This window comes from Scyliorhinus torazame, chromosome 3 (genome assembly GCF_047496885.1).
Source record: "Scyliorhinus torazame isolate Kashiwa2021f chromosome 3, sScyTor2.1, whole genome shotgun sequence".
Classification (NCBI taxonomy): Eukaryota; Metazoa; Chordata; class Chondrichthyes; order Carcharhiniformes; family Scyliorhinidae; genus Scyliorhinus; species Scyliorhinus torazame.
In genome coordinates, this window is record NC_092709.1 from 145,331,813 (window position 1) to 145,352,135 (window position 20,323).

Consider the following 20,323-nt stretch of genomic DNA (forward strand, 5'->3'; position numbering starts at 1 on the left):
AATGTTCATTTATACTTACTGGAAGCAACATACATTCATACACAGGGATGTGTATGTAGGAATATGTTCAAGCCTTGCACATTTTAAAAATTAACTGGGATCTTGGGGAGCCTATAGTTCACCGTTGCTTTCTCAATGGAAACAAATTGGCCAATCAGAGTCAATTTACCAATCAATCAGCACCCTCTTCTCATAGGATAAATTGGAGCGATTGTTTTAAATTTGGAATTCTTGCATTTGTCCTAATGAGTGCACAATAAAAAACATGTCTCTCTTTTCAGCAATATTCAGGAATCACATTAGTTACCTGTCAGTCATCTGACTCTATTCTTAGGTGGATTGGCCACGCTAAATTGTCCTTCGTGTCCAAAAAGGTTAGGAGGGGTTATTGGGTTACGGGGATAGGGTGGAAGTGAGGGCTTAAGTGGGTCAGTGCAGACTCGATGGGCTGAATGGCATCCTTCTGCACTGTATGTTCTATGTTCTATTCTTTTGTATAATTAACTTTTTAATATATGTATAGAAAATAAAATCATCTGATATCTCTTACCAATTTATTTTAATATGCATAAATGTAATTAATCTCCACCAAGGATTTGATCCTGTCTAAATTTATTTTATCAATTATCTCTCCTGTTTCTAACTTAAATGTCATTAGATGTTTTTTGATCTCTTCAAATGTCACGTCCACCATGCTTCTGTTATAAATGCCGTCATTACCTGTTAGTTTATCGTGTATCCCTGCACAGCAAAGCCCTAAACCTCTTCCTGTTATTTTTAATTCATTGTGATTTTTGTACACACAGAAGACTGTTAATTTTGTGAATCTTGATAATTTAATTTTGTAGTTCCTTTTCCTAATTCGTTTTTTTTAACCTATTCCCTTTCATTATCCTCCTTTGTTCAGTTTCAATTTTTCCCTTATTCTTTATTCATTCCGATTGTGTCATTATGGGCTAGTTTTAGCTCAGTGGCCTAGACAGCTGGATTGTCATGCAGTACAAGACCAGCAGCGTGGTTCAATTGCCGAACCAGCTTACCCGAACAGGCGCCGGAATGTGGCGACGAGGGGCTTTTCACAGTCACTTCATACTTGTGACAATAAAAGATTATATAGTTTGGCTAGCTAATCCTGCTACAGTCGTGAATGGCGGGGGAGAAATAGCAGAAGTTACTCCTATGAGCGTTCCTATACTGACTGCTGCTGGAACCCAGTACATAAATGCATAAGACAAGAGTGAACTGATTCCAAACATCTTTAGCTTAAGTGTCAAATGGATGATCTACCTCCGCTTCATCCTAAGATCCCCACCATCACAGATGCCAATCTTCAGCCAATTCGATTCCACGAGACAGCAAGAAACAGCTGAGTGCAAAAGAGACAACAAATCCCGGCTGCAATGCAATCAACTTTCCGAGCAAGCCCATATCCCGTGAATGAATACGAGAGATAAATTACGTGACTTTGTGGTTCCTTATTTATATCACAGCCAATACTTAATTCTGCTCTTCCTCCCAATACACTCTGCAATAAGACAGCCTATTTTAGACCAATCCATGTGGCACGAAATTGCGGCTGCTGCAGTGTGCGACCCGGGGTGGGGTGCTTTAATGAGACTCCACCCCACCCCCACCCACACGCTCCAGTCGGGTGACCGCCAGGCCCGCCTCCCATTGATTGTGCTGTGACGTGTCAATCATGACGCGACAGCTTCCAGGGTTGCCAGGTGAGGGCAGCGCGTGCTCTGGGTGGCACCGCGCCGCCAGCTGCAGGCAGTCTCTTTGAAGGGTACCACTGTACTTCAGTACCCTCCTGCCCCTCGGGAGAGTGACCACCACTGACCCATGGTAGAACACTGCCGCTGTCTTCAGTTTGTCAGAAGACCAATGGGCTTTATCCGCACAGGTGACTTTACACTGCGCCTCCGCATTTGCAATCCGTCTTTTTCATTCATTTGCAACAATAAATAAGAGAGCTTGTGTACATAATGATGAGAGGACAAGAATCACAATTTTTTTTTTGGTAAAGGTAAAGTTACCATAGTCCCAGATGACCATAAACTGCTTTACCCTTTGAGGGGGGAAGAGATGACTGGTGGTGATTTAATCTCAGGGTCACCACACCTCAAGTGAGGGCAAGGTTGAGAAGAATTAATAATCTCAGCCAATACTGGAATTGAACCCACACTGCAAGCCTTTTTTAATATAAATTTAGAGCACCCATTATTTTTTCCTAATTAAGGGGCAATTTAGCATAACCAATCCACCTACCGCACACATCTTTTGTGTTGGGGTGAGACCCACACAGACACGGGGAGAATGTGCAAACTCCACATGGGCAATGACCCAGGGCCGTAGGCAGCAGTGCAAACCTCTGCGCCACCGTGCCGCCCAACTGCTGGACTTTTTATAGTATATGTGAAAGAATAACAGACTAAGTTGGAACCTGGCTGCAGTAAATAACTTGAGTGGTGTGAATCACTATCAGGTGTATTACAGAAGTGAACCATTAGCTATGGTTTATTTAAATATAATTACCGTTTATCCCGGAGATTTATTCTGTTTGGTCCCTCGTGATCATAAGAGTCAGGCAAGTTTGGAGGTGCAATTTCTTTTTTTAAAAATATATTTTATTCAAATCTTTCGGCCAAACAAAACAGTACAAAGGTTTTTCCCTTTTTACAACAATAAAACAATATAAATAACAGTGACCGTTTTTAACAAATAAATAAATAATATATAAACTAAATGGCAACTGCCATAACAAAAATAATAGCTCTCCCAAATAATAAAATCAAGCAATCCAATATACATAACCAAGTACAAATATCGATACAAAAACACCCCTGAGGACCCACCCGAGGCCTCCCCCCCCCCCCCCCCCCCCCTCCCCCCTGGGTTGCTGCTGTTACCTTCCCATTTCCTTTATCGTTCTGCGAGGTAGTTAATGAACGGTCGCCACCGCCTGGTGAACCCTTGAGCCGAACCCCTTAGTGCAAACTTTATCCGTTCTAGTTTTATAAACCCTGCCATGTCGTTTATCCAGGTCTCCATGCCTGGGGGTTTGGCTTCCTTCCACATAAGCAATATCCTTCGCCGGGCTACTAGAGACGCAAAGGCCAAAACATCAGCCTCTCTCACCTCCTGCACTCCTGGCTCTTCTGCAATCCCAAATATAGCCAACCCCCAGCTTGGCTCGACCCGGACCCCCACCACCTTCGAAAGCACATTCACCACCCCCACCCAGAACCCCTGCAATGCCGGGCATGACCAAAACATGTGGGTGTGGTTTGCTGGGCTCCTCGAGCATCTCCCACACCTATCCTCTACCCCGAAAAATTTACTGAGCCTTGCTCCAGTCATATGCGCCCTGTGCAAAACCTTGAATTGTATCAGGCTAAGCCTGGTGCACGAGGACGAAGAGTTTACCCTACGTAGGGCATCTGCCCACAGCCCCTCTTCAATCTCTTCCCCCAGCTCTTCTTCCCATTTTCCCTTCAGCTCATCCACCATGATCTCCCCCTCGTCTCTCATTTCCCTGTATATATCCGACACCCTACCATCCCCCACCCATGTCCCTGAGATCACTCTATCCTGAATCTCCAGCGTCGGGAGCTGCAGGAATTCCCTCCCCTGTTGCCTCGCAAAAGCCCTCAGTTGCATGTACCGAAATGCATTCCCTTGGGGCAACCCATATTTTTCCGTCAGCGCTCCCAGACTCGCAAACGTCCTGTCTAAGAACAGATCCCTCAGTTGCACAATCCCAGCTCTCTGCCATGCTCTAGATCCCCCATCTATTCTCCCTGGGACAAACCTATGATTATTTCTTATCGGGGACCGCACCGAGGCTCCCGTCATTCCCCTATGCCGTCTCCACTGCCCCCAAATTTTTAGTGTTGCCACCACCACTGGACTTGTGGTGTATTTCTTCGGTGAGAACGGCAACGGCGACGTCGCCAGTGCTTGTAGGCTGGTTCCTTTACAAGACGCCATCTCCAATCTCTTCCACGCCGCTCCCTCCCCTTCTCCCATCCACTTACACACCATTGAGATATTGGCGGCCCAATAGTACTCACAAGCTCGGTAATGCCAGTCCCCCCCTATCCCTGCTACGCTGCAAAAAAACCCTCCTCACTCTCGGGGTCTTCCCAGCCCACACAAAACTCATGACACTTTTCTCGATTTTCTTGAAAAAAGCCTTCGTGACCATCACCGGGAGGCACTGAAACACAAAAAGGAATCTCGGGAGGACTACCATTTTGACCGCCTGCACCCTACCCACCAGTGACAGGGGCACCATGTCCCATCTCTTAAAATCCTCCTCCATCTGTTCCACCAATCGTGTTAGATTTAGCCTATGTAAGGTTCCCCAACTCCTGGCTATCTGAATCCCTAAGTACCGGAAATCTCTTGTTACCTTCCTCAGCGGTAAATCATCTATTCCCCTACTCTGCTCCCCCGGGTGCAGCACAAACAACTCACTCTTCCCCATATTCAATTTGTACCCCGAGAATTCCCCAAACTCCCTGAGTGTCTGCATTATTTCAGGCATCCCCTCCACTGGGTCCGCAACATACAGCAATAAATCATCTGCATACAATGATACCCGGTGTTCTTCTCCTCCCCCGAGCACTCCCCTCCACTTCCTGGACCCCCTCAATGCTATGGCCAGGGGCTCAATTGCCAATGCAAACAGTAACGGAGACAGGGGGCACCCCTGCCTCGTCCCTCTATAAAGACGGAAGTAGTCAGACCTCTGCCTGTTCGTGATCACACTTGCCACCGGGACCCTATATAGCAGCTGTACCCATCCAATAAACCCTTCTCCAAAACCAAATCTCCTCAACACTTCCCACAGGTAGTCCCACTCCACTCTGTTGAATGCTTTCTCGGCGTCCATCGCCACCACTATCTCCGCCTCCCCCTCTGGTGGGGGCATCATCATCACCCCTAGCAGCCTCCGTATGTTCGTGTTCAGCTGTCTCCCCTTAACGAACCCAGTTTGATCCTCGTGGACCACCCCCGGGACACAATCCTCTATCCTCGTCGCCATCATCTTGGCCAGGAGCTTAGCATCTACGTTCAAAAGGGAAATGGGCCTGTAGGACCCACACTGCAGCGGGTCTTTTTCCTTCTTCAAAAGTAACGATATCGTCGCCTCCGACATAGTTGGGGGCAGCTTCCCCCTTTCCCTGGCCTCATTAAAGGTTCTCGTCAAAAGCGGGGCCAGTAGGTCCATATATTTCCTATAAAATTCCACCGGGAACCCATCCGGTCCCGGGGCCTTCCCCGCCTGCATGCTCCCAATCCCCTTTATCACCTCCTCCACCTCAATCTGTGCTCCCAGTCCTGCCCTTTCCTGCTCCTCCACCTTCGGGAATTCCAGCTGATCCAGGAAATGCATCATTCCCTCCTTCCCTTCCGGGGGCTGAACCTTATACAACCTCTCATAGAATGCCTTGAACACCCCGTTCACTCTCTCCACTCCCCGTTGCATCTCTCCCTCCTCATCTCTCACGCCACCTATCTCCCTCGCCGCTCCCCTCTTCCTCAATTGTTGGGCCAGTAGCCGGCTCGCCTTCTCTCCATACTCATACTGTACACCCTGTGCCCTCCTCCACTGTGCCTCTGCCTTACCCGTGGTCAGCAGGTCAAATTCCACATGTAACCTTTGTCTTTCCCTGTACAGTCCCTCCTCCGGTGCCTCTGCATATCGCCTGTCCACCCTCAGAAGTTCTCTCAACAATCGCTCCCTTTCTTTACTCTCTTGCATCCCTTTATGTGCCCTTATGGATATCAGTTCCCCTCTGACCACCGCCTTCAACGCCTCCCAGACCACTCCCACCTGAACCTCTCCATTGTCATTAAGCTCCAAGTACCTTTCGATACACCCCCTCACCCTTAGACATACCCCCTCATCCGCCAATAAGCCCATATCCATTCTCCAGAGTGGGTGCTGTTCTTTTTCCTCTCCTTCCTCCAGATCTACCCAATGTGGAGCGTGGTCCGAGATAGCTATGGCCGTATACTCCGTCCCTGTCACCTTCGGGATCAGTGCCCTTCCCAGGACAAAAAAGTCTATCCGTGAATATACCTTGTGAACTGGGAGAAAAATGAGAACTCCTTACTCCTAGGCCTAATAAATCTCCAGGGGTCTACTCCTCCCATCTGCTCCATGAAGTCCTTAAGCACCTTGGCCGCTGCCGGCCTCCTCCCGGTCCTGGACCTCGACCGGTCCAGCCCTGGATCAAGCACCGTATTGAAGTCTCCCCCCATTACCAACTTTCCCGCCTCCAGGTCCGGGATACGCCCCAACATACGCCACATGAAGTTTGCATAATCCCAGTTCGGGGTGTATACGTTCACCAGAACCACCGCCTCCCCTTGCAATCTGCCACTCACCATCACGTATCTACCCCCACTGTCCGCCGCTCTGGTCTTTGCCTCAAACAGTACCCGTTTCCCCACTAAAATAGCCACCCCCCCAATGCTTCGCATCTAAACCTGAATGAAACACCTGTCCCACCCATCCTTTATGTAGTCTAACCTGGTCTGTCCGTTTCAGGTGCGTCTCCTGCAACATAACCACATCTGCCTTTAATTTCTTTAGGTGTGCGAGTACCCGTGTCCTTTTAATCGGCCCATTCAGCCCTCTCACGTTCCATGTGATCAGCCGGGTTGGGGGGCTCTTTACCCCCCCCCCCCCTTGTCGACTAGCCATCCCCTTTTTTAACCTAGCTCCTTACCCGGTTCCCACGTACCCGTATATCCCACCGACGGTGCCCTCCCGTCTCGACCACCCCGCCCCATAACAGCTCCCCCTTCCCCTTAGCAGCAGCAACCCAGTTAACTCCCCCCCCCCCCCCCCCGCTAGATCCCCCTCTAGCGTAATTACAACCCCCATGTTGCTCCCAGAAGTCAGCGAACTCTGGCTGACCTCGGCTTCCCCGTTTGCCCTCGGCCCCTCACTATGCGAGGCCGCCTCCTTCCTGCGTCCCTGTTCCCGCCATAATTACCATAGCGCGGGAGCAACTCCCGCGTTTCCCACTCGGCCCCGCCCCTAATGGCGCAGTTCCCTTCTCCTTCCCCTTTCCATCCCACCGGCGCCCACAGTTCCTCACACTCCCCCCCCCCCCCCCCAATGAGGGGAAGAGAGAAAAGTTAGAGGATTGAAAAATTAACAAATTGAAAAATCATCCCCCCCTTCTCTTCCCCTTCCTCGCCCCACATAATCACCCCACCACTTTATCCCAAAAGCTCTTTCTCTCGCCAGACTATTCCTGCTTCTCGTCCACAATGAATGTCCACGCCTCTTCTGCCGTCTCAAAGTAGTGCTGCTTCCCTTGGTGTATGACCCACAATCTCGCCGGTTGCAACATTCCAAATTTAACCTTTTTGTGAAGCACCGCCTTAGCCTGATTGAAACTTGCCCTCCTTCTCGCCACCTCCGCACTCCAATCCTGGTATACGCGGATCACCGCGTTCTCCCACCTGCAGCTCCGAATTTTCTTCGCCCATCTTAGGACCATCTCTCTGTCGTTGTAGCGGTGGATCCTCACCACTATGGCTCGAGGTATTTCTCCAGCCTTTGGTCTTCGCCCCAGAACTCGATAAGCTCCCTCCACCTCCAAAGGACCCGTCGGGGCCTCCGATCCCATTAGCGAGTGAAGCATCGTGCTCACATATGCCCCGAGGGAGGGCTTTCAACCTCTCCACACACCTTTTGTGCTGTGCCTCGTGCATCTCTGCCTTCACCACCAGGCCCTGTATTTCATTTTCATTTTCAGCAGCCTTTGCCTTCACGACCCGAAGCTCCAGCTCCTGGGTCCTCGGCGCCTCCTTTAGCCCTTCAATCGCCTGTAATATCGGGGCCAACAGCTCCTTCTTCAGCTCTTCCACACAGCGCCGCAGGAACTCTTGTTGCTCCGGGCCCCACACCAAACGGCCACCTTCCAACGCCATCTTGCTTCGAGCTTCCCTTCCTTGCCGCTGCTCCAAAGGATCCACTGCAATCCGGCCGCTATCCTCTCCTTTTTCCATATATATCCGGGGGGGATTCCCTTCTATTTCACCGCACAGTGATTTTGGCCGTTAAAAATTGCCGTTGGGGCTCCTAATAAGAGCCCAAAAGTCCGTTCCAACGGGAGGTGCCGAAACGTGCGACTCAGCTGGTCATCGCCGCACCCGGAAGTCCGGAGGTGCAATTTCTGATGACGAAGCACTGTTTCAATCTGTGTCTTATTGTCAAGGAGACCAGTAAGGTTGGTCAGTTATTCGGGTTTATTATTGAATCATTGTGAGTGAGGATGTTATGGGGGGAGTTGGCGACAAATTGATTTGCTTGGCTGTATTTCTGCAATGTATCCGGATTTTAACCAGAGAAGAATAGCAACCTTAAGACTTTGGTATGATTTCCCCACTCACTTTTTAGGTTTTACGAGTTAACTGGGCGGGGGCGAAGGGCGAAGGTGGGGGTGCTTTTTCTTACAAGTTTCGCCTTGCCTGTTATATTTTATACATGTGAGGAAGTGTCAGTCACCCCCTAACTGGTCCGTATGTCTTCCATTTAGGTGTTCCTTAGCTACCTAATCTGTAACTCTACAACAGCACAATGCAAGGGTGTAACAAAAGTATTCTCCGTCAATCTGAACTGAATATTCATGTTTTTCACAGTGTATTTCTTTAATTTATGCAAGAGGGTTGAGTAGCATGTTGTAAAACAAGTGAATTGTTTTACTTCCACAGCACGTGAACTAGTAACTAACAAAATTTGAGCTATGTAATTCAGTTGGTATAACTTATTGTTGAGTAATAATAGAAAACAAGGTCGGGGAGGGCAAGGTGTCGGAAATACACCAGGAGTTGAAAGAAGAGGGAGACGCGCTGGTAGAAGAGTTGAAGGGTAAATGGGAGGAGGAACTGGGGGAAGAAATCGAGGAAGGTCTGTGGGCTGATGCCCTAGGTAGGGTTAATTCCTCCTCCTCGTGTGCCAGGCTCAGCCTGATACAATTTAAGGTGGTCCACAGAGCGCACTTGACGGGGGCGAGGTTGAGTAGGTTCTTTGGGGTAGAGACAGGTGTGGAAGGTGCTCAGGGAGCCCGGCGAACCATGTCCATATGTTTTGGTCATGCCCGGCACTGGAGGGGTTCTGGAGAGGAGTGGCGTGAGCAATATCTCAGGTAGTGAAAGTCCGGGTCAAGCCAAGCTGGGGGCTAGCAGTATCTGGAGTAGTGGACGAGCCGGGAGTGCAGGAGGCAAAAGAGGCCGGCATTCTGGCCTTTGCGTCCCTAGTAGCCCGGCGAGGGATCTTGCTAATGTGGAAGGAGGCGAAGCCCCCCAGTCGGGAGGCCTGGATAAATGATATGGCTGGGTTCATAAAGTTGGAGAGGATTAAGTTCGCCTTGAGAGGGTCTGCGCAGGGGTTCTACAGGCAGTGGCAACCGTTCCTAGACTGTCTCACGGAGCGTTAGAGGAAGGTCGGACAGCAGCAGCAGCAACCTTGGGGGGGGAGGGGGGGGGGACGTCCTGGGAGGGGGGGTGGGGTGGGGGGGGACTGCCTGGGAGGGTGGATGAGCAAGAGATAACATGAAGGGTTGGGGAAACTGGCACGTACGGGTGAGGGCCAGTGTACAAAGCTGTGTAAATATATCATTTTGCCATGTATATATCTTGCTCTGCGCGATTTCTCATTTTTTGTTGTTGTTACGAGCGGGGGGGGTTATTGTTTGTAAGGGAGAAAAATTGTGTTAGAAAACTGTAATAAATATATATTTCTTAAAAAAAAATACAAAACAAAGGAATGCTACCCTTCCCTACATAAGGGTGTCCTCTGTCTTGATTTAAGTAAACTGACAACTGTCTTCCAACAGTCCAAAGATGTGGAGGTTAGGTGGATTGGCCATGATTAATTGTCCCGTAGTGTCCAAAGATGTCCAGGTTAGGTGGGATTACGGGGCTAGGGTAGGGGAGTGGGCCTAGTTAGAGTGCTTTTTCAGAGTTTTTGCAGACCTAATGGGCTGAATGGCCTCCTTCTAGGGTTCCTCCTGAGGCCTAGACAACTTGTGCAGGACTGCACCGTCTCATTCTAAACCTGGGAACCGGTGCACAAAGGAGGGGGCGAGGGCAGCACAGCATAGGAGAGGATGAGGAGGCGACACAGGGGAAATCAAAACAGTGGGTGTAAGAAGGGGTCCAGCGCCCCCAGGAGGGGAGCCACCATACTAACGGGAAAGCTAGTGCCAGGAGATAAGAGGGAGAGGCTGCAGCGCATCTCCCACCGGGGAGAGAGCACCTCACAATGGGGGGGAGGGGGGGGGGGGGGGGATTTCCTTAACCAAGGTGGTGGTGGACAGGGGAGGGGAGGGGAACAGTGGGAAGGGGGTGTAGCAGATGGGGAGAGAAGCAGAACCATAGGGGTTCGGGGGGGGGGGGGGGAAAAGCTCTAGGCTGATTTCCCCTGTGTCGCCTCCTCATCCTCTCCTGTGCTGCCCTCGCCCCCTCCTTTGTGCACTGGCTCTAGGCTGGTTACAACAGGCCACATGAGGTAACAAGGAACAAAATGGCACCGCAAGCAGTCATTTTGTAGGGTCCCCAAACAAAAGGAACCCTGGAGTGCAGGGGCGAACCCACATGGCATACACATAGTTGGTGGCCATGTTAGGTGGACTCTGCTCAAAGAGAAACCCCAGAGCGCAGGGACCCGGCTTCAAAGTGACCGTTGCCATCTTGGATGGTCCCCTGACAAAGGGAAACCCCGGAGTGCAGGGGTGCATCTACAAGGTAAGTATGGTTGATCCTGCAGGAGGAGCAGAAAAAAAACCCTTCAGGATAGTCACCTGGAATGTCAGGGGACTTAACAGCCCAGTGAAAAGATCCAGAGTCTTTGCCCACCTGAAAAGTATGAAAGCTGACATAGACTTCCTTCAAGAGACACACCTGAGGGAGAAGGACTGACTGCGGGTAAGAAAGGGCTGGATGGGACATATGTACCATTTAAGCTATGGGGTGGGGGTGGGGGGGTATACTGCTAGTAAGAGGACGACATTCATCGCGACGTAGACGGTTACGGACCCAGGGGAACGGTACATCATGGTCAGCCGTGTCCTGGATGGGGCACCAGTTGTTCTGGTGAACGTGTAAACACCCATCTGAGATGACATGGGAATTTATAAGGAAGGTCATGGCGGAAATCCCTGACATAGGCATACACAGACTAATCATGTGGGGCGGGGTGGGTACTTTTCACTGTGTACAGGACCCACTGACGGACAGGTCAAACCCCCAAATGTAGCAAGAACACTAGGTGCATTTATAGAGTAGATAGAGGCGGTGGATCCGTGGAGGTTCACACATCCAGGAAAGCAGTTCTCATTCTTCTCACAGGTACACAGGGTCTACACCCGTATTGACGACTTTGTAGTGGAAAATCGGTGCTTCCAGCGATAGTAAGAGTGGAATATTCCACGATCAGAGGTGTACAGTCCCCGGCAGAAGGCCTCAAATACTTCTTTGACCTTTTTCGGCTCGGCTACTAGTCTGCTGTTGTTGTCCTTAACCTGCGCTATTTCCCTCGTGGCTGCCGGCTTTCCCAGCTGGTGAGCCAGCAGGCAGCTGGCTTTTTCTTCATGTTCATAGAAGGTCCCCCGTGTCTGGCAGAACCCCCCAATGGGGACTCGGGGATGAAACAGTTCCTCGATGGACTGGACATACCAGTCGTGGGGGAAGAGAGGAAGAGGGGGCAAAGATCCTAGTCAGGTGACTGGAGAACTGCATACCAGAGGTGGTCGCAGAAGACCAGACGGGCTTTGTCAAAGGTGGACAGCTAATCGCGAACATCAGGCACCTGCTGAACATGATAATGACCACATCCGGGGAGAGAATACCAGAGGTGATCATCTCCCTGAATGCAGAAAAGGCCTTCGACAGAGTCGAGTGGAAATACCTCATTGAGGTATTAGAGTGGTTTGGTCTGGGAACAGGGTTCACCTCCTGGGTGAGACTCCTGTACAACGCTCCCATGCCAAGCGTACAGACCAAAATCATCAGCTCTAAATACTTTCAGCTGCACAAGGGCAGAAGGCAGGGATGCCCCCACTGTCCCCGCTTCTATTCGCCCTGGCAATTGAACCGCTGGCGAATGCCATCAGAACGGCGAGAAATTGGAAGGGGATCCAGAGAGGGGACAAAGCATAGAGTTTCACTCTATGCAATGACCTGTTCCTCTACATCTTGGACCCTCAAGCAGCATGGAAGGGACCATGAAGCTGAGAGTTTGGAAGTTTGGAGCCTTCTCGGGCTACAAACCCAACCTGAGCAAGCGTGAAACCTCCCCAGTGAAACCGAAAGGCAGAGCTGAAGGGAATGACGTTCAAGCAAGCCCAAAGCAAATTCTGCCACCTGGGGATCCAGATTGCCCACAATTGGACATGGATCCACAAATGGAACCTGACCAGTCTGGTGGAGAAAGTAAAAAAGGACCTGCAGAGGTGGGACACACTCCCACTCTCCCTAGCGGGGAGGGACATTGTAACATTCATGAGGAGATTGTTGGCCCCAATTCCAGACTTGGACATACATTAGCTGACCTTGGGTCTTGAATCCAAAATTGGACTGGGCTAAGCCAAAGTCATAGCAAAGGTGCTGGAAATGAAAATGAAATGAAAATCGCTTATTGTCACAAGTAGGCTTCAAATGAAGTTACTGTGAAAAGCCCCTAGTCGCCACATTCCAGCACCTGTTCGGGGAGGCTGGTACGGGAATTGAACCGTGCTGCTGGCCAGCTTTGGTCTGCTTTAAAAGCCAGCTACTTAGCCCTGTGCTAAACCAGCCCCTGGAGGAGATGGGGGGAGGGGGGTGGGTGGGGGGGGGGGGGTGCAGTTCCGTGGCGCTTTATGCACCCTAGGTGTAAGGAATTCTCTTTTTTTTTCCTGCCCAGTGCATAAAGTATATGCAAGGATAGATTTGTTTTATGATGGGAAAATCACTTCTGCCTGGGGTGAGGAAAGCTGAATACTCCGTGATAGTCATCTCAGACCATGGTCCACATTTGGTATTAGAAATAGGTCCATTTCAGCGTCCGGCATGATGGCTGGATGTGGGGTTATTAGTGGATTTGGGATTTTCCGGACTGATATAGAGGGAGCTAGACGGGCATGTGGGGTTTAATGGGAATGGGTTGATCTTGCCCTCAGTTCTGTGGGAAGCCCTAAAAGCAGTGATTAGATGGGAGATAATTTTGCACAAAGCGCATATGGATAGCGAGGCAAGTTAAGAATGCCAACAATTGGTTGATAATATCTTGGACGAAGACTGCAGGTACTCGAATGCCACAACTCCAGAGCTCCTGCCTAGCAGGAAGAAGCTTAAGATGCAGTTCAACCTGTTATCCACAGATAAGGCAATGTGCCAGTTGCAGTGCTCGAAGTGAGGTTATGTATGAGTATGGGAAGAAGGCCAGTCATATCTTGGCTCAGCATTTGAGGTAACAGGTGGCCTCTCGAGAGATTATTCAGATCAGAGACTCGGGTGGCAGGCTGGTGTCCGCACCAGACAAACTTAATGGAGCTTTTGAACTTTTTTCTAGGAACCTTTATAGGTCGCTGCCACCAAGGGCCAGGGGGTGGGAGGTGGGTTCGGGTGGAGGGGCGGGGGGGGGGGGGCGGGGGGGGGGGGAGTCAGGTTTGTTGGAGTTCCTGGAGGACTTAAAGTTTCCTGAGGTGGAGGAGGAAGAGCATGAAAGGTTGATAGGGGCCGTTGGGCGTAGAGGGGGTCTTGACAGCAATAGGGCAATTACAGACAGGTAAGGCCCGGAGCCGGACGGGTTCCTGGTGGAATTTTACAAGGCGTTTGCAGGACATCTGGTGTCATTATTAGTGGGGAGGTTCAAGGAGTTGGTAACACGGGGTTCCCTGCCTGAGACACTGATGCAAGCATCAATTTCACTTCTTTTAAAAAAGGATAAGAACCCCGTTGGAATGTGGGTCGTACTGCCCTATTTCTTTACTTAATTTAAATGCCAAGATATTGGGCAAGTGTTAGAATTGAGACTGGAACTGTCTTTCTCAGGTTATTGGGGAAGATCAGACCGGTTTTGTTAAAGGCCAGCAGTTGTTGCCTAACATGCGGTGATTGCTAAATGTGGTGCTTTCCCCGTCTGAGGAGCCCATTCCAGAGGTACTTTTTGCATTAGATGCCGAGCAGGCATCCTATAGGGTGAAATGGGGGTAATGTTTGCGGTCTTGGAGAAGTTTAGGTTGGGGCCCAAGTTTGTGTCTTGGATACAACTGTTATACAAGGCCCCAACAGCTAATGTCCGCACCAATAACATGAACTCGGCATACTTCCAATTAAATAGGAGAACAAGGCAGGGGTGCCCTATGGCCCCCTCTTAGAACATAGAACTGTACAGCACAGTACAGGCCCTTCGGCCCACGATGTTGTGCCGAACTAGTCTGAAACTAAGATCAAATCAACCTACTCCCAATCATTCTAGTGCACTCCATATGCCTATTCAATAACCGCTTGAAAGTTCCTAATGTGTCTGACTCCACTACCATAGCTGGGAGTGCGTTCCACGTCCCAACCACTCTCTGAGTAAAGAACCTACCTCTGACATCCCTCCTACATTTTCCACCATGAACCTTATAGTTATGCCCCCTTGTAACAGCTACATCCACTCGAGGAAAAAGTCGCTGAACGTCCACTCTATCTATCCCTCTCATCATCTTATACACCTCAATTAAGTCACCTCTCATCCTCCTTCCTCCAATGAGAAAAGTCCTAGCTCCCTCAACCTTTCCTCATAAGACCTACCCTCCAATCCAGGCAGCATCCTGGTAAATCTCCTTTGCACCCTTTCCAATGCTTCCACACCCTTCCTATAATGAGGTGACCAGAACTGCACACAATACTCCAAATGTGGTCTAACCAAGGTCTTGTACAGTTGCAGCATAACCTCACGGCTCTTAAACTCAATCCCCCTGTTAATAAATGCTAACACACTATAGGCTTTCTTCACGGCTCTATCCACTTGGGTGACAACTTTCAGAGATCTATGGACATGAACTCCGAGATCGCCCTGCTCCTCCACATTCTTCAGAACCCTGCCGTTAACCCTGTAATCTGTATTCAAATTTGTCCTACCAAAATGAATCACCTCACACTTATCAGGGTTGAACTCCATCTGCCACTTTTCAGCCCAGCTCTGCATCCTATCAATGTCTCCTTGCAGCCTACAACAGCCCTCCACATTATCCACTACTCCACCAATCTTGGTGTCATCAGCAAATTTACTAACCCAACCTTCAACTCCATCATCCAAGTCATTGATAAAAATCACAAATAGCAGAGGACCCAGCACTGATCCTTGTGGTACACCGCTGGTGACTGGTCTCCAGGATGAAAATTTACCATCTACCACCACCCTCTGTCTTCTATGTGATAGCCAGTTAATGATCCAATCGGCCACATTTCGCTCTATGCCATGCCTCCCTACTTTCTGCATGAGCCGACCATGGGGCACCTTATCAAACGCCTTACTAAAATCCATGTATATGACATCAACTGCTCGACCTTCATCTATGTACTTAGTTACCTCCTCAAAGAATACAATCAAACTTGTGAGGCAAGACTTACCCCTCACAAATCCGTGCTGACTATCCTGGATTAAGCTGTGTCTTTCCAAATGATCATAAATCCTATCCCTCAGGACCCTTTCCAATAATTTACCTATGACCGAAGTGAGACTAACCGGCCTATAATTCCCAGGATTGTACCTATTCCCTTTCTTGAACAAGGGGTCAACATTCGCCTCTCTTCAGTCTTCTAGTGCTATTCCTGTAGACAGTGAGGACATAAAGATCAAAGCCAAAGGCTCTGCAATCTCATCCCTCGCCTCCCAAAGAATCCTAGGATATATCCCATCAGGCCCAGGGGACTTATCTATCCTCAGGCTTCTCAAAATTTCTAACACATCTTCCTTCCGAATATCTACCTCCTCCAGCCTACCAGCCTGTATCGCACTATCCTCCTCAACAACATGGCCCCTCTCCTTTGTGAACACTGAAGAAAAGTATTCATTTAGGGCCTCTCCTATATCTTCAGACTCCATGCACACGTTCCCACTACTGTCCTTGACGGGCCCTAACTTCACTTGGTCATTCTTTTATTCCTCACATAAGTGTAAAAAGCCTTGGGGTTTTCCTTGATCCTACCCGCCAAGGACTTCTCATGCCCCCTCCTAGCTCTCCTAAGCCCTTTCTTGAGCTCCTTCTTAGCTATCTTGTATCCCTCTAGTGCCCTAACTGAACCTTGTTTTCTCATCCTTACATAAGCCCCCTTCTTCCTCTTGACAAGACATTCAACCTCTTTTGTAAACCATGGTTCCCTCACTCGACCATTTCCTCCCTGCCTGACAGGGACATACATATCAAGGACACGCAGTATTTGCTCCTTGAACAAGCTCCACATCTCAATTGTGCCTATCCCTGACAGTTCCTGTTTCCATCTTATGCTCCCCAATTTTTGCCTAATCGCATCGTAATTACCCTTCCCCCAGTTATAAACCTTGCCCTGCCGTATGTTCCTATCCCTCTCCATTGCTATAGTGAAAGTCACCAAATTGTGGTCACTATCTCCAAAGTGCTCTCCCACAACCAAATCTAACACTTGGCCCGGTTCATTACCCAGTACCAAATCCAATGTGGCCCTGCCTCTTGTCGGTCTATCCACATATTGTGTGAGGAAACCCTCCTGCACACACTGGATAAAAACAGCCCCATCCAAACTATTCGAATTATAGTGGTTCCAATCAATATTTGGAAAGTTAAAGTCACCCATGAGAACTACCCTGTGACTACTGCACCTATCCAAAATCTGCATTGCAATCTTTTCCTCCACATCTCTGTTACTGTTTGGGGGCCTATAGAAAACTCCTAACAAAGTGACCGCTCCTTTCCTATTTCTAACTTCAGCCCACACTACCTCAGTAGACAGATCCTCCTCAAACTGCCTTTCTGCAGCCATTATACTATCCTTGATTAACAATGCTACTCCTCCATCTCTTTTACCACCTTCCCTAATCTTACTGAAACATCTCAAATCCGGAACCTCCAACAACCATTCCTGCCCCTGTTCTATCCACTTCTCCACAATGGCCACAACATCGTAGTCCCAGGTACCAATCCATGCTTCAAGCTCACCAACCTTATTCCTGATGCTCCTCGCATTGAAGTAGACACACTTCAAACCACCTTCATGCCTGCAGGTCCACTCTTGTGATCTTGGTAGCTTCCTTGGTAGCACTACCCTCAACTTCCTGAACTCCAGCAATGCTATCTCCTGGACTACAAATCAGTTTCCCATCCCCCTGTCAAATTAGTTTAAACCGCCCCCCCCCCCCCCCCCCCCCCCCTGAAGAGCTGTAGCAAATTTCCCTCCCAGGATATTGGTGCCCCTCTGGTTCAGGTGTAACCCGTCCTGTTTGTACAGGTCCCACTTTCCCCAGAATGTGCTCCAATTATCCAAGTAACTGAAACCCTCCCTTCCACACCATCACTGCAGTCACTTGATTATCTGCACTCTCTCCCTGTTCCTCACCTCGCTAGCACGTGGCACTGGCAGCAAACCAGAGATGACAAGACGGTCTGTCCTGGCTCTCAGCTTCCACCCTAGCTCCCTGAATTCCTGTTTTACATCCCCGTCCCTTTTCCTACCTATGTCGTTGGTACCGATGTGTACCATGACTTGTGGCTGCTCTCCCTCCCCCTTAAGGATCCTGAAAACACGATTAGAGACGCCACGGACCTTGGCACTCGGGAGGCAACACACCAACCGTGAGCCTCTATCGTTGCCACAGAACCGCCTATTTGTACCTCTAACTATAGAGTCTCCAATAACTAATGCTCTCCTGCTCTCCCCCCTTCCCTTCTGAGCCACAGGGACAGACTCAGTGCCAGAGACCTGGTCACTGTGGCGTACCTCTGGTAGGTACCCCCCCCCCCCCAATTGTATCCAAAACGATATACCTGTTATTGAGGGGAACAACCGCAGGGGATCCCTGCACTGACTGTTTCATCCCTCTCCATTTAAACGTCACCCAGCTACCTTCATTCTTAGGAGTAACAACATCCCTGTAGCTTCTATCTATAACCGACTCTGCCTCCCAAATGATCCTCAGTTCATCCAGCTCCAGCTCCAGTTCCCTAACACAGTCTTTGAGGAGCTGGAGATGGGTGCACTTCCCGCAGGTGAACTCAGCAGGGCCACTGATGGTGTCCCTCACCTCGAACATCCTGCAGGAGGAACATTGCACTGCCCTCTCAGCCATCCCTTCCATTAATCCACTTGACAATTACAGAGAGAGAGAAAAAAAAGCTTACCTGATTTTCACACTCCCCGCAGGTTAGAGGTGGTGGAATGGTGGAGAGAGGAAAAGGAAAGAAAAGCTTACCTCACCATCTCACCACACAGTCTTTTTTTTTGGTTAGAGGAGGAGGATGGGTGGGAGACACTACCTGTGTAGTGTCTCGGGTTTAGCCACTGCCTGAAATATATTAGTTCTAGAAACTCACCCGACAGCAGCTTTCCACAATTCACTCCCCGCAACAGCCAATCAGCATCGCTGCTTTGCCGCCCTCTTGTTTGTATTGGCTATAGAACCTTTGACCATTGCCTTGAGGGTTTCATATAAGTGGAGGGGGGATAACGAGGGGAATGGTGGTTATAGGGTGCCCCTGTACACTGATTTATTTTTCCAATTAAGGGGCAATTTAGCGTGGCCAATCCACCTAAATTGCACATCTTTGGGTTGTGGGGGTGAAACCCACGAAGACATGGGGAGAATGTGAAAACTCCACAGAGACAGTGACCCAGGGCTGCGATTTGATCCCGGCTCCTCAACGCCGCTGTCCCAGTCCTATCCACTGCGCCACATGCCGCCCTCCCCTGTACACTGATGATCTTTTACTTTGTGAAGGACCCGATTCCCACCATGGGCGATATAATGGAGCTGCTGAGGCACTCTGGTTCTTTTTCAGGGTACAAGCTAAACTTGTTAATCCCCGGGGGAGGGGGGGTGTTAATATAGGGGTACTGCCTTTTTGTATGGCTGGTTCCAGCCAAGGGTATCTGGGGGTTCAAGTAGCCTGGGATTGCGTCCATCTCCATAAACTGAACTGTACGAGATTGGTTGGTGGCTCAGGATCGACTCATTCCCTGTCCTTGGCGGGCAGGGTTCAGTCAGTTAAGATGAACATTTTGCCAAGAACTTTGTTTTTGTACTAGTGTTTGCCCGTCATTCTCCCTAAATCCTTTTTTGGGGAGTCAAAAAGTTGATTACGTTCTTTATTATGGGTGGGCAAGACCACGAGGATTCTTAGGACATTCTTTTAAAGGGATAGGCAGTCAGGGGGCTTGGCATTGCCGAACCTGATACTTTATTACTGGGAAGCTAACGAGGAGAAGGTGTTGGTTGGTGTAGCGATCCGGGAACCACGTGAGTGCAGATGGAACCAAAGTCGTGTAGAGGATCTAAACTGAGGGCATTAGCGGCGGCCTCACTCCCATTCTCACTGGTAAAGTATTCGGTAAACCCAGGGGTTGTTTCCACTTTGAAGATATGGAGATAATTTCGACAGCATTTTAAACTGGGGTCAGTATTGAATCAGGCTCTGATTTGTGAGAATCATCTGTTCAAGTCTGCGAGATTGGATACCACTTTCAGGGGGTGGTAGAGGAAGGGGTTGGAGAGAGTGGGTGACCTGTTCCTGGAGGAGTGGATTGCCAGTTTAGAGGAACTGTCGGAAAAGTTTGCACTCTCGCAGCCTGACTTCAGATATTTACAAGTTTTCAACTTTGCGAAACAGATTTTCCCGACATTCCCCATGTTGCCGCCAACCTCTCTAATGGAGAGAGTTATTTTGCTCTCAGGGTCAGAGGAAGGGAGCACTACCAGTATTTATGGACAAATTATGTTGGAGGATTCAGTGTCGGTGGAGGAAATGTCGGTGGAGGGCGCTAAGGCCAGGTGGGAGGTGAAGTTAGGGCCCATTTTAGGTGACAATGTGTGGAGCTAGGCCTTGCGGAGGGTGAACTTCACGTCCTCATATGCAAGGCTTAGTTTAATCCAACTCAAAGTTTATAGGACGCACCTGACTAATTCCAGAATAAGTCACTTCTTTGTAGGGGTCCAGCTAACCATGTGCACATGTTCTGGGTCTCCTTTTTTAGCACCATGTCGGCGATTCTGAAAATTGAGCTGCAGCCCTGACCCTTAGTGGCCATATTTAAGGTGCCGGACTTGGCAGAGTTGCAGATGGGTGCAGGG

General features: G+C 49.5%; 1 protein-coding gene across 2 annotated transcripts in view; it reads left to right on the forward strand.

Moving 5' to 3' along the window:
* Positions 1-1,790: 1,790 nt before the first annotated feature.
* tmem150c (transmembrane protein 150C) overlaps positions 1,791-20,323 on the forward strand; it is a 106,682-nt gene continuing 88,149 nt past the window's right edge. For both annotated transcript variants that reach the window (XM_072497926.1, XM_072497927.1), the window contains exon 1: positions 1,791-1,906. The gene's annotated coding sequence lies outside the window, so the exon portion shown is untranslated. The remainder of the gene's footprint in view (positions 1,907-20,323) is intronic.